The sequence below is a fragment of the Culex pipiens genome, chromosome 2 (genome assembly GCF_016801865.2).
Source record: "Culex pipiens pallens isolate TS chromosome 2, TS_CPP_V2, whole genome shotgun sequence".
Taxonomy (NCBI): domain Eukaryota; kingdom Metazoa; phylum Arthropoda; class Insecta; order Diptera; family Culicidae; genus Culex; species Culex pipiens.
The window spans coordinates 7,777,453-7,792,897 of NC_068938.1; the positions used below are offsets into that span (position 1 = coordinate 7,777,453).

Genomic DNA, 15,445 nt, shown 5'->3' on the forward strand with positions numbered 1-15,445 from the left:
AGAATTTTTCAGAATTTTTTTAGTTAACTTTGACAAGTTGACTTTAAATAGACGATTTTTCAATGCATTCATTAGTAATTTTTTATATTGATAAATTAAAGTTACGTTCAAAACTCGATGCCTGTGTGCTCTCTTGTTCTATCTAGATAAGAATCCTAGCAAGCATAGTACAAGACTCACAAAACATTTAAATAAAATTTGTACCACTCGGGCAGACGGTAATACCAAAATTCATGCCATTTCAATAACAAATATTGTTAAAATAACAGAAAGTGTCATGGAATCTTCTTGAAAAATCCATTTTTGCATAAGGGTTTAATAACAGTTTATGTTATCATAACAACATTTGTTATTGGTCTGATATTGGTTGAAAGCCAAAAAAAACTTTGGAATAACATTTTTTGTTATGGAAGAATACCTCCAACTGTTATTGGAATTATCGGATTAGTTGTTAAAATAACAAAAAAACAATAACAAAGATTTGTTCGATGAAAAACTAAAAATGTTATTAGTCTGTTATTGCAATAACAATCCAATAACAAAAAATTCATAACGACGCATAACAAATCTTGCTAATAATATCATGAAATGTTATTGGCCTAGTATTTTTAAATATCAAAAAATGTTATTCCCAAGTTATTTCTGCTCGGGGCAGCCTTACATATTCTTCAACACAATAACCTTAAAACCTGTACCAGAAAATTGCCCCTTTTTTAGGAAAACTTTTTTTGAACTAGTACTTATTTTATCAAAAAAAAAATTGTTGGAATGTTTTGGGTTAAAGCTACATTTTGGTAATATTTTCAGTTAACAATTTACCAATATTATCGAAACTTCAATGTTTCTAGAAAGATAAAGTCAGCACTTATTTTATAAAATTGTAGGTTTTATCTTTCTTCTTCGTTTTTGAGTTATTAATTTTTAAGTTTAAAAATAAATAAAAAGAATATTTATTGTAATCTTTAGTGTTTGTTTTTTTTTATGGAACAATGGTTTGTTTTTTTTAAACAATTCACGTTAGAATATTTCTCAACAATGAAGTTTGTATTGTATTTTTTTGTAATTCTATTTATCAAATAAATAGTAATAAAACGTCGCTTATTTTGTCTTTCTAATTTTAAAAATTTAAAAGTGCAAACTTGTGATGGTTAGAGGTGGGCAAAAAAACGAGCCGCTCAAAGAGCAGGTTCATTATAAAGAGCGAATGAACCATGGCTCACAAAAAAAGAACCGCGGTTCTTTTTTTAAACTCCGTTCTTTTGAAAGAACCGTTCCAAGATGGAATGATTTTGAAACTTGTTATAATTATAATTTATTGATTTTTTCAACTTCTAAAATATTACCAAAAATCTACTAAATAGCTTAGAGATTTTGGAAAAAAAAAATATCCTCTTGCCCGAATAAACTTTACGGTTTATAGACTTTATCGATCAAATCAGAATGTAAAATAGAGTTAACAGAATATTTTTTTTAAATAAAATATCAGCATTAATTAAATTTGGCAGAAATAAACCCATTTAAAAAAAGAGCAATTTCTGCAAAATCTTAGATTTATTTTTGGATACCATTAAATTATTTGAAAATTTAAATTCTAGTAGAAATCTTGACATAGAAACCGCCAATACCTATGGTTTTCAAGGGCATCTTCTCGTTTTTATTTTTTTTTTCAAGTTATTTATATAATTCCAATGTGAAATAGCTAAAAATTTTCACCATTCTTAAAAATATCCTTTTCATCCATATTTTGAAAAAGAGCGAAAAAGCCGTTCAAAAGAGCGGCTCTTTTCAATGAGCGAACAAAAATTAGCGGATCAAAAAAAAAAAAAAAGAGCGGGTTTGCCCACCTCTACCATAAAGTAATTTTCCTTGGAAGAAGCGATTTTTTTTTGTATTTTATGTGTGAAACTTTTCTATGATTAAAGAAGACATTTTGAATTATTCTGATCGATTCGGTATCTTAAGCAAAGAAGTTTTAGTTATTTCTTACGACCTTTTAGACAAAAAATAGTTACGATACATACAAAAGTTAATCCATTTCTTAAATTCGACTTTTTACATAAAAATTAAATGGCCCAAAAAAAACATTTTTGAATAATCTCATTTTTGGCTATGTTTTTAGTTGACAAAATTTGTTTGACAGTGTTGCCAATTTTTCGAAAAATAACAACTTTTCAAAAATATGGAATAAAAAGTCGATTGTTTTTTGTTTTTTTTTTCTTCCCAAAACTTTTTCCAATTTTTGTACCAATTTACATAAAATTCTCATCCCCAAAATTTTCAAATTATCACGATCTCAGCATTTCTTTAAACGTATTTTTCAAATACTAAAAAGGAAGGGTCACCCGTCACGCGATATCGGAAATTGAACCATGGATTTGGGAGTTTAAAAAAATCCTACTGACAAAAAAAAATGAATTAAGAAAACAAATAGAGACGCAAAAACTGAAAACACTACAGAAAAATTCCATTGTGTTTAATTTTTTAGTGTCTGGAAAATATAGTTTTATCATGATTTTAAATATGGATGGCCCCTAAACTCATACTCTTTACTTCGAAGAGTTTGATTGTTTTCTAGATGGTATTTTTTTGGGGGTCAAGAAGGTTTATTTGTTTTCTAGATGGTTTGAAATGCATTATCAACAGAAATGGACGAAGAAAGTTATAATTCATTGAATAGTGCAGGTGTTTGAGGAAGGTTTGAGATAAAGAAGAACCGAAAGTACAAAATATAAACATACATTTCAATTTTCAGTTGTTTCTCTACATTGAAATAAAAAAAAGTACCAAATTCCTAAATTCTAGGAATTTTGCCTCCTTTTCTTTTTAAGTAATCCAAAAAACCCAATTACTAAATAAGGAAAGGAGCCAAAATTCCTAGAATTTAGAAATTTGGTACTTTTTTTTTTATGTCAGTGTAGGCATTTTTGTAGTAAATATTTAAACTTCTTTAGCAAGCTCTAAAAATATTTGATGTGGTTCTAATTTCATTCCAAGGATTACAAAACAAATTAAACTCGAAATCACGTCATCTGCTTCCTTCACCAGAGCTCAAGCTTATCACCATCAATTCTACAGGGTTGTATGAATTTGTTTATGTAACGTCACTCGGTTCGTCTTCAAGTGCAAATGCGTCGTTCCGAGGGGAGGAAAATGCAAATAAAATCCGCCACTTTGCGGTCGCGGACTTGTGATTTATACAACCTGATAGTACGCCATATCTGACGCTGATATTTGTTTTCATCACCTCGCAGATTGCCTTCATTATGTCATTCAATCAACGTTTCGCAGTTAAAGTCCCTAAATAGGGACCTCGACGGTACACTAAACCTCTTATCAACGCTTCTCCAAACCAAAACATCGCGGTCTTCGTCGTCCACACGAAAGGGCGATAAGAAAAATCGAGTTCAAGTACTCGAGCGCTGCCCACCGAATCACACCCGAGAGTGAGTGATAAGCTCAAGTCGATCCTCGTGCTGACTGGCTTTAAACAGCGTCTACAGGAAAAGTGTCCGATTGCAATCAGACCTAGTTTGATTGAATGCCAGAGGGCAAAAAAAAAAACAAAAAAAAAGACCGAGGTTCAATCACACAAATATGTGCTGACTTTGAGGCTGAGCTTCGGGGGTTTTCGTTCGAATTAACCCCGTTTTAAGTGAATAATAAAACATAATAAAGGAGAAGGGGAAACTGCTCGCTTGACGTTTACATTTTTGTTTGCAAACAAGCAACGACATGAGCACTTGTTTTTTTTTGTAAACATGGGCAATGTGCGTTAGAAAAAATGACCCCCTGCTCCACAAGCGGAAAACGGTTTTTTGGGTTATTTTAAGCATCTGTGTAAATTTTGAGCGAAATTGGTTGAGATTAACCCATTGATACCCGAGCCTAAAGTTGGTGAAAAAAATGTTTTTCATACAAAAATGACTTTTTTTAATCGCTAATAACTTTTCATTATCAAGTTTTACAGCTTTGGTATGTTCTACAAAGTTGTAGAGCATTAAATTTCCAATGAGAATCTCACTTTTGGGAATATTCGGATGGAAGTAGCGCACAGTGGAGACCAAACCGTAAAAAAGTTGGGTTTTCCATACATTTTTTCAATTTTTCCCATACAAACTTCACCTTCGAGTATCAATGGGTAAATGTTGACCGATTTTGCTCATATTTGGCCCAGAGTCCTAAAATAGCTCAAGGAACTATATTCAGCTTGTGGAGCGAGGTTTTGAGAAAAAGTCCCATATTCTGGGCACCCTAATGTGCGTTGCAATCACTTTTGGGGTTGAAACTGCTTGTAACTGTATCACAAGACTATTTCAACCTTTAGCCCCTGTTGGGTTGAAATATAGTACATGTCATTAAATTATCTATCTTTTTTTGGACAGCAAAATAAAAATGTTGACTTAGTGACTTTTTTCTTTTGAAATGTACAACCACGGAAAGAAAATATAAAATACATACCGTTATGGATATCTAATGAATACCGTTATACATATCTAAACCATAAAATTTGTTATATTTTTTCTTGATTGAATAAGGTTGATCCTGGTTCTGGGAGAGACTCCACCAACGATAAGCGTAGCTTTTTTAAAATATTTTAAAGGACTAGCAGTTGAGATTTTTAATTGCCTCTGTAATAAATTAATAATTTCTGGTGTCGTTGCAGATCATATTTTCATATCCAGGAACTTTATTAAAAACATTATCTAAACATATAAATCTAAATTTTTTTTTTATTGTTTGCTTATAACTATTTACTTAGAAAACTACCAAAACAAACCTGGAAATGACAGTTGAACCAGGTTGAAACTGTGTTGTAGATGTTCAAGCCTACCTTGATATCATAACTGACTTGCCTTTATTTATGGAAAAATAAAGTCAAGTTGGTCTCTTGCTGGAAATTTCTCAAATTAACCTCCAAATTGTTTTTTTTTAATCAAATTTATGATAGTGGCGTTTTTAAGACTGATATTGAAATAAATGCATAAATAATTCAAAATAAAATAACAAAGAGGGCACAAACTAGCAACGATTATTTTCTCTAAATTTCATAATTTCTTATTTTTTGTCTGAAATTGTTATGTTTTGATTATTTTTAAACCGTCTTTCAAGTGTTTAATATTTCGTACTCCCACTTAAGGTTTCGGTTAGATATTAAAATTTTACTGAAATCTCTGTGACTTGATTATGAATACTGCCATCGGGACATCGTCTCGAGTCTCGTTTTGTCACGTAAAGTCTTCATCAAAGTTTGCGCACACAACTTCAATGCAAACACCTCTCTGTCTCGCACACACAAGGCACACTGACTATTTGCTGTACAAAGATTAAAGCTGTCGCACACCCATCCAAGTGCAGTTCAAATTTGCACTAAGTCGCCCTCCGTTCGTTTAGTAATGACGATCGATGGCACTCGTCAATTCGATCCGGCTTGGAAATTGATCTCATTAACGCGCTGCTTTCCTCTCACCTTAAGTAGGTCACTGTCACTTTATGAAAGAACCAGTTTTTTGCTGCTCAGGCGCGTGCCATTAATTAAGTCGATCGCAAACTTGCAGCACCAATACCAAGAAAGCCCGAGTGCAATTTGCATAAAGCTAATCGCGTAGCCCAGACTGAAATCGATCATCACTCGACTTAGACCAAGACCACCAGCTTGATCAGTTCATTTATTCAGCGATTCAATGAAGTTGGCAGTCACACTTACATTGAACGGTGGACTGTAGAAACCGGTTCCCCCCGTCTAATACTACAAGTTCCATCCGGCGAATCAACCGTCGCCGTTTGACTGGCTGTCTCCATTCGTTGTTTAGATTTGGATAGGGGACATGCTTAAATTACGTAACTATTTCTTTTTGTTTAGAATTTTTCAGTACTTTTTTAACATATTTGTTCTAGAACGTAGCAATGAAAATAGTGTTACGTTATTCATGGACAAACTCTCAAACAAAAATCGGCAAATAGCACAAAAAAAAGTTCGTTATGATTTGGTGGTTTTGGCGAAAACAAAACAAATCACCTCCCCACGATCATCAGGTGAGGATATCTGACGCCAGTCCAAGAGACTTGAATTCTGCAACGGTTTTGTGGCTTTTGTGATTTTGCAAAGCAGTTGTTGGGAGCGGTTCATTCTTTGCTCAGCTCATGTTTGGCTTCCGGGCTGGGCCAAAAAAGGAGAATTTCAGTTTGTGTGGCGTGATGTGATTGTGGATTCAACACGCATCGCGCGTCATTTGGGAGGAGCATTGTGGGAAGAACTGGTTGAATGATTTGTTGAAGTATCATGGAAGTTTGGTTCAAAAATTCTAGTTTTGGCCAAATGCTAAATTTGTATAATTGCACTGTTTTTTCAAAAGTTTACAAAGACTTATATGAAAAGAGGACAAATTTCGCTGTCCAGTACAGTCATCCCACATATTCGGAACACTTTTGTGGTAATTAGTCAATAGGATGCAAAATGCAACTTTTCTGTCGACCCTGCTATTTTTAGGACCTTTATTTGGACATTCTCTTGCTATTTCACTATTAAAAGAAGAATTTTTTGAACAAAAAACTTCATTTCAAGACTATTTTATCCAGAGCACTAAAACACTGCCTCCAAATTGCCTGTTCCATGATTGTGGGTTGTTATTATGCCTCCCACAATTATGGAACACCTGAATTTAACTGATATTTTCACAAAAAAAGTTATCAGACCATTCGTAAAACACTACTAAGCATGAGTTTTATTGGTTTCAGAGTGTGAAGTCATTATTTTGTAAAAAATATGTACTCCGGGAGAGAAAAAAAGTTTGTTTACACCGTAAGAAAAAAGTGTTCCGAATTTGTGGATTTCAAGGGTCAATGTTATTCTTTAAAAACTTAATATAAACGTAAAAATGTACAGTCGGTCTATACATCAATCGAAAGATCGGAAGAAGAGCTTTCACGTGAAGGTAAAAGCAAATTATTATGTTCAATTATCGATTTTATATGATTTGTTGAACATTGGCCGATCTGTAAACTGTTCCGAATATGTGGGATGACTGTACTATACTTTTTCCATTGGTTAAATACCCCGCAAATTTATTGAAATGTAAATCAATTATTTCCAGGTACTACGCTGCATATTAAAATTATTAGTATTACTTACTTAAACAAACCCCAGCTATACATACTGTCGTGCACACCTCTTTCCTCGTAACGAATTCAAATGTATTTTAATCGAAAACGGTTCAGAAAATGTCGATTTGACACGCGCCTTCAATCGAGTTGACCACGGCGCGACGACACGCGCTCGTCAAAGGAATGAAACATTCATCAACGTAGCATGCTTTGTTATTGCACGGTGAAAAAAAACATATTCTAGCTTGTTTTTTGATAACTTTAAAAAAAAAAACAATTAATTGCACAAGTTTGACATCTCAAAAGTTCAAATTTTGACAACAATTTTAATTTATTTATTTTTTGCTGTGCATCTTAATCCAGCTACGATTAAAAAGCATCAGATTAGCTGTCAAGTCTGGTTTGCACTTATTCTGTTAACTTATCTTCTTTCAGACATCTGAAGCAGCAAAAACGGCTGCATTTCTTTCATATTTTTTCCATCAGCTTTGCTTTGCTTTGTTTACATTAATTGCATTTGTGGCACAATTTTCCTCCTTACGTCACCGTTTTGTTTTTATTGCTCACATTTTTCTGCACATTTTTTTCGTTTCAATTTCTTTTCGCTTTGTAACTTACCTTACTCAATCGCCTCGAGAGTGTGTGAGTTTGGGTGAGACTGGGTGAGTGAGTGTTTACATCAAAGTGGGCCGGCCAAGCTGCAATTTGGCGGTTCGCCTGCTTGGATCGCACCTGTTGCATACTTCACCACATGCCGATGATGGATTGTGGGGTGTTTCGCAGTTATGACGTGTTGGAGTGGTGGAAATATTTTTTTAAAGGAGCTTTAATGCAAAACAATCAAATCAGCTTCATACATTCTACTTATTCCAAGTAGCGAGCTTTATCGACTGGGAATTAGAAAACCTAAAATATTTATAATCTGATTTAAACAGTCATTCCACAAATTTGAAACAGTGTAGAGCTCTTTTTTTATTTTTTGAAAATTTTAGGAAAACTAAATTGTAACATAATAATTTGCTTTACCGATAATTTAAATTCTTTTTACGCGATCTTTCTATTGATGTTTGGACTAGCTAAAAACAGAAATGTTTTATACAATTTTTGAAAGGCTGTAACAATTGCAAATCTCTAACCTTCGCAAAATTTGCAAATTAGCTAGGCTATATCCAAAAAAGAAAAAATCCTAATGGAGTAAACCAACATAAGTACATTGTTTAAAATTGTACAACAATTCTCACTTAGAAAATATAGGAAAGCCATGTTTTTTTTTATTAATTTATCTAAAATTATCAATTTGAAAGTAAAATTATAAAAAAGTGTTAAATTTACTTTTTTAACTCATGAGTTGCTGAATTTTCAAATTTAATTTCATGTTTTTGAAGAAACAACAGGGTGAAGTAAAAATAACAATAATAATCTATTATAATTCGACGCTTGTGTACTATCTTGTGACCGTCCTTTCTTTTACAGTAGACGTGTCACAAGATAGCACACAAGCGACGAATTGATAAAAATAATATTTTAAAGGAAAAAGTAACTAAAATCGATTGTAAACTATTTTAAATACAATTATTTTTTTTTTGGTAATTTAAAATAAGTAAGGCATTGATTTTTTTTTAATTTTTGGATCATAATGATTGGAAAAAAGTTAAAATTTAGATGTTTTTCAAAATAAATTGATATGTTATGAATGTTTGACACTACGGATGTACCCGTACTAATTTATAAAGCATTTGGTAAAATGTTTTACCTTCATTTCCAAAAAATTGACTTGACATAAAAAATTTTTGCCGCCAATTTTACCAACATCTTTAAATTAAAATATGTTGTTTTATGCGTAATTTTCAAAATCGACGACGATTTTTGCCTCGTAGTGCCACGCTCTAAGTCAACGTCCATACAGTAAGACATTTTATCAGTTTCAACTCATCAAACTGAGATCAAATCATAAGAAATTGTTATTTGAAAAAAATGATGAAATCATTTTAAAAGTGTATTTGTTGTTTCGTCTTTCGATCATATGTTTTAAACAAAATAAAAAGTCAATTAAACATAGCAAAAGTGGTAAAAAATCGCACGATTTGCCTGACCAAATCAACCCAAATGTCTCAATCCAGAAACGCCAAACAACCGTCTGATTGTCTCATCACGACCCGGGTATTAATTACACTCAAACCAGCTCCACCAAACAGGCAAGCAAGTCTTCTTCTTTGTCTCAACTCCTATTCTTGTTTTATTTGGTCGTCGAGTTAAATTTGCAAATTTATAAATTCGCACATGTCAGCTGCGTAGGATTTTTCCACTGTCACAACGTTTAGAAATTATCTGTGTGTCTGTGTATTTGTGTAGACGACAGCCTACTTTGTCTGCGCCTAATCTTCCGAGGTTTGTTGTTTCTTTTTTTTCTCGCCGTGTCAAACCAGCCAACGCACACAGAATGAAACAGCCGACGACGACGACCGGCGACGACGACTGACGATCATGCGTTTGGCCACAAAAAATAAACAGAGAGAAAAAAAAAAAGAACGCGAATGAGCCGGGTTTGCCAACTTAGCAACAGGGTGAATGGCCTCTTTATGCGAGCTTTGCTTCTTTTAGGCATTTGAAATTGAAATCGAAACATTAAACTTAATTTGTTTACTTTGAGTGCTCTGTGATATTTATGAACCAGTTTGCATGCTAATCAAACTCAAATAGATTTTATTAATTAGCGAGAAAGCGCAAAATTTCACAAATCCATTCAAATTCGTAATTTGACAACAAAAAGCGACTAATTAAAACCATTTGCGTCAACAAATCTCAAGGTGTCAGCTGATTTGAACGCAAACAAACGTGCCCGAATGCAATACCCAATCGCTGAAAATTTTAAGTAAAACAAAAAAAGATCCAGTCCAAACATGTGCACGAAAATTAAACAGCAAAAAACTAAAAGACTGGCGCGTGCAAAGCCGAAGAAACCGCGCGAAGTTGGCCTTGGAAATTTCTCTTCCTTCACAGTTTGACACTTCGCCCAGAGCAGACGTGTGTCCTTTGATTGGAGCTTAGCGCATTTTAGACGGTGTTTTTTTTTAACTTTCGCCGACGGCCATGGCGGCGGCCGCGACGGCGGAGAGTGAGTGGACGGAGCATAGGGCTGAGGATGGAAGGCCGTTCTACTGGAACGCGGCCATGAAGAAAAGTGTGTGGGAGAAACCGGACGGTTTCCAACCCAAAACGCAGGCGGCGACGGGCATGGAGGTGGAAGACTCCGAAGGAGGAGGAGAGGACGGGGGCGAATTTCGTCCCGTGATCAAGGTTCGGCGCAGGAAGGCTAAGGAGGAGATCAACGACGGCAATGGCCAGGAAGTGGAGAAACTGCTCAGCAACAACAAGTTCAGCCCGCTAGCGGAGAAGAGCAACAACAACAACAATGCGAACCCAGCAGCAGAAAAAACCATCCCCGTGGAACCAGCACCCGGCAATTCAGCTGGGGAGAAGAAGCAGCCGCCGCTGGTGGTGAAAGAAACGAGCTTCGCCCGCCTTGCGAAGGTGATGTCGACATGTGATGTCCAGCCGGAACACAAACTGACGCGGTACGGCACCAAAATTACGTGCTTCTCGAGCGACGACTTCGACACGGTGCAAGCCCACCTGAAGAAGAACAAGGTGCAGTTCTACACGCACGGAAAGCGCAGTGCGAGACCGCACCGGGTAGTAATGCGAGGTCTCCCGAACGCGGAACCGGATTACGTCAAGGAGCTGCTCAAGACGGAACATCAGCTGGACGTTTTGGCAGTACACGCCATCAGGCGGAAGCAGCAGCTTCCCGCCATCGATGAGACGCCTTTCATCGTGCTCTTCCCCAAGGGGCACACCAGTCTGAAGGAGTTGAGTAGCAAGGTAAAGAAAGTGGGACCAGTCGTCGTCCGGTGGGTGGCCTACCGGAGCAAAGAACCGCACGTGACCCAGTGCAAGAACTGCTTGCAATTCGGTCACGGAACTAGTAACTGCCATCTCAAGCCTAGGTGCAGCAGCTGTGGGGGTGCCCACAGCACAGAAAAGTGCAAAGCAGAAGAAGCCCAAGCCAAGAAGTGTGTCAACTGTTCTGGATCCCACGAGGGTCTGGACCGCAGCTGTCCCAAACGTGCGCAGTTCATCCAGTCGAGGCAGCAGGCGTCCAAGCCGAAGCCGCCAGCATGGAAGAAAGACAAACAGACTCCGGCAGGAGCTGTGTTTACCGCGGCGGATTTTCCTCCGCTACCTGGAGCGGTACCGGAAGAGAAACATCCTCGTCCCGCAGGAAGAAGTAGCGTAAGTACTGGCGCCGGTGCCGGTGCAACCCCGAAGGAGCAACAAGGTGAACGGATGCTGTACAGCGAGTCGGAGCTGTGGGCCATTTACCGAGAATACAGAGTTCGCTTGAGGCAGTGCAAGACACCCGAGGAACAGATTGACGTGATCGCACACTTGCTGACACATGGCACGAGAAAATGATCATCTAATTCAGTTACAGTTTTTTTTTATTTATTATTATTTATTATTTGTTGTACTCTTGATCCTCGGTCCTAACCTGGTCGCAGCACCTAAAAGGACCTAATAAAAATAAGTAGTGAAGAAAAAAAAAAATTTCTCTTCCTTTCGGTCAGCAGCAGCAGAGAGGCAGAGCAAAAAAGAGATGTGGCCTTTTCAACGCGTCTTTTTACCATTTTCGTGGTTTTCGGCTCTCTCTCGCTCGCAGCCCACTTTGATTCGCGCGGGACGAACGCGTGCAAACGAACGAGAGTTATGTTTTATAATCGCAAGCAGATGAACTCATGCTGTGTGTATGAGTGAGTGTGTGTGTAGGTTGCCGTGACCTATTTTTTGTTATTTTAGATGATTATTAATTCTGAAGAGTTTAAAATTACGAACAACACTAGTTTTAACTACATATTTGGCAATACATTTCGTTTAAAACAAAATTGAAAAACATAACTTTTTTTTCATAAAATTATTTTTATTAGGTCCTTTTCGGTACTGGGACCTGGTTAGGAACGAGTCGGCTTTTGTAATTACATTGTTCTTAATGCTAAGAGTAATTACAGAGGGAAACATAACTTCAAAAATGTATTTAAAAAAACTTGTAATCACGATGTAATTTTATTGGCTGCCTTTTCAAGATTCCTTATAAATGAAGAAAGCTTTTTGAACCTTAGATTCTGCAAAAAAATAAAATTAAAAAATATCAAAATTGGAATAACAAGCCATATTTTCGAAATTTGACTGAAAAAAGTGTTTTAAAATGCATTTTACAATTGTTCTGTTGTTTTGCAATGTTTTGCATGTTTTGCTCCCTGATTTTTTGGGCCGATTTTGGGGGAGAACGTGACAAAATCTTTTAAAAATATTTGTACCAGCCTAAGGAGACTTTACACTAGTGTGTATTAGGGTGCCCAGAATATGTGATATTATTCCAGGGGGCGCAACTACCATCCAAATATTCCCAAAAGTGAGATTTTCACTAAAAATTTAATGTTTTACAACTTTGTAGAACATACCAAAGCTGAATAACTCGATTCTAAAAAGATAATAATGATTTAAAAAAGTTAATTTTGCATGAAAATCTTTTTTTTACCAACTTTAGGCTCGGGTATCAATGAGTTAATCTTTACCAATTTTGCTCAAAATTTGCACAGATGCTTAAAATATCCCAAAGAACCGTTTTTTGCTTTTGGAGCAGGGGGTCATTTTTTTTGGGCACCCTAGTGTACATTAGGGTGCCCAGAATATGGGACTTTTTTTCAAAACCTCGCTCCACAAGCTGAATATTGTTCCTTGACCTATTTTAGGACTCTGGGCCAAATATGGGCAAAATCGGTCATCATTTTCCCATTGATACTCGGTATGGGAAAAATCGAAAAATTGTATGGAAAACCCAAGTTTTTAACGGTTTGGTCTGCATGGTGCGCTACTTCCATCCAAATATTCCTAAAAGTGAGATTCTTATTGAAAATTTTATGCTCTACAACTTTGTAGGACATACCAAAACTGTAAAACTCGATCCTGAAAAGTTATTAGCGATTTAAAAAAGTCATTTTTGTATGAAAAACATTTTTTTCATCAATTTTAGGCTCGGGTATCAATGGGTTAATCTCATCCAATTTCGCTCAAAATTTACACAGATGCTTAAAATAACCCAAAAAACCGTTTTCCGCTTGTGGAGCAGGAGGTTATTTTTTCTGGGCACCCTAGTGTGCATTCATCTCTTTTTAGTTAAATAACTTGATTTTATTTTTATTTTTTGACTGATTCTTTTTTGCTATATTTAAATTCGACTTCTCCTTCACATATCGTTGCCGTCGTGCTAACTTGTCGTACGTGCATTTTGGGCCAAATTGAGTTAAGAACGCCATTTTGTGCAGCTCACAATGCCTCACCTTTTGACCTTCACAGATCTCCAAAATTCGATTTCAATCCTGAGATATCCAATAAAAACCAAAAAAGCTCCGCGGATTGTTGTCACTTTTCATACGAAAGAAGTTTCAATCTTGTCGTGCTATCTTGTCACTCCCTGGAAATTGATGTAAGTACGACAATTGGCCAAAGGGATTGCAGGTCAGGATGCGTTTGACGCACGTACAAGTAAGACTACCGTTAACATTTGTAATTATAACTCGGGACTCCAGCAAACAATTGTTGTCTTTTTTGATAAGTTAATTTAAGTAAACCCATAAACTGCCCCTGATCGCATAAATGTCCCATATGCATTTTCATCGTTTTTGAGTTATTGTTGCAGTTTTGTTTAAAATTGAGAGATCTTTCAGAAAAGCCTATAACATCCAGTACATTGTTTTAGAAATCAAGAGGAAATCCAGTTTTTTCGTGAAAACTTAACACATAGCATTACGTGTGGGACAAACTTTCCTTGTGTTTTTCTCAGCTTGCTGTTTTTGCATATGAGACATTTATGCGAACATGGGCGGCTAAAATGGCGGTGATGAAATATTGAAAAAAGCATTTTGTAATTTAAAATGCGATCAAATATTCAAATTTGACTAAAATTGGGTTGCATAGTTCGGATTTGATGTTTAAAGCATGAAAATAAAAAAAATCGTGATGCATTATCTGAAGTCTCATACAAACCTTCGGATAATCGAAACTTCGGATAATCGAAACTTCGGATAATCGAGTTTGAACTGTAGTATTTTTAGTATTGCATAAAATGTTGCATGGAAATCGTTGCAAAACTTGATTTTCCAGAACTCGTCGTATTTATCCAACCTCGACTCGAACTGAAAAAAAACTTCTTTTTGATACTTGTTATATAAACTACTAATTTGTAAAGTACTTTTCGATTGCAAATTTGGTTTTAAAAAAGTTAAAAAAAATAAGTAAGATTTTCATTTTTCGAAACAAAAATTATTAAAAAAAAATCAAAACCCGGCGGCTGAAAAGATGCGGGTATAAAAACCTGAAACATCCAAAAAATAATAATTACGGATTTTTGAATGTGGAATCTTTAGATTTTTTTTTTCAATTTATATCAAAAATCGCGTGTTGCTGAATTTCTTTATTAACAGTAGGGCTCAAAAGTTGGCATAATTTTCCACAAAAAGAAGATTTGAAAATAAATCGATATCGTTTCAATAAAATTACATTTACAATAATTTAAAATTATAGGATCACCCAATTTATCCCAATAAATTTATTTAAATTTGTTAATTTTGATTAAAAGAATTCTTTTTGATCCCATGTTGTAAAAGTTGTATTCAATTTGTTCTTTTTGTTCTTTTTGCTTAAATTTCTGCCTTCCCTTTTTTAATGTTATTGTAAAAATGGCTCCGGTTTTTTTTATTTATAAAAATAACAATATCCAAATAATATCAGCAAAGTTGTGTTCATTATGATTCAATGACTTTCAATCGCCCAGTTATCTATTGAAGTTATGTTTTTTTATATTTTTTTTTTCCTGTTTTGATACGAAATCTTCTTGAGCAACTTTGTTCAGCGAGAAACAAAGTTTATTTTGTTTAGTTTTCTTTTTAGTTTTTCGAATGATTTTCAGATTAATAAGTTGCAACTTAATGATTTTGATTTTGTTTTTCATAGTTAACAACTTTCATTTAATTTAAACAGTCAAAAATGGCTTCAAGAGTAATAAAACGTAATTTAATCTTATATTTGTAGATAAAATAATAAGTTTGCTTTTTCACAATTAAATCAAATTTTCAATTACATACTAATATTTTCCTTAATTTGCATTCTTTTGACCGCAATTGTTAATAAATTCCACAAATTTCCAATTTAACCTCGACATGGAAAATCGCCAGCTATTTGTGAACCGATCGCATGTTAAAATATATTTTTCCCAGATTCCGAATGT

General features: G+C 35.1%; 1 protein-coding gene across 1 annotated transcript in view; it reads left to right on the forward strand.

Moving 5' to 3' along the window:
- Positions 1-15,445, forward strand: part of LOC120412668 (ABC transporter G family member 5-like) — a 110,400-nt gene that overhangs the window by 61,556 nt on the left and 33,399 nt on the right. The gene's annotated exons all lie outside the window — the stretch shown is intronic.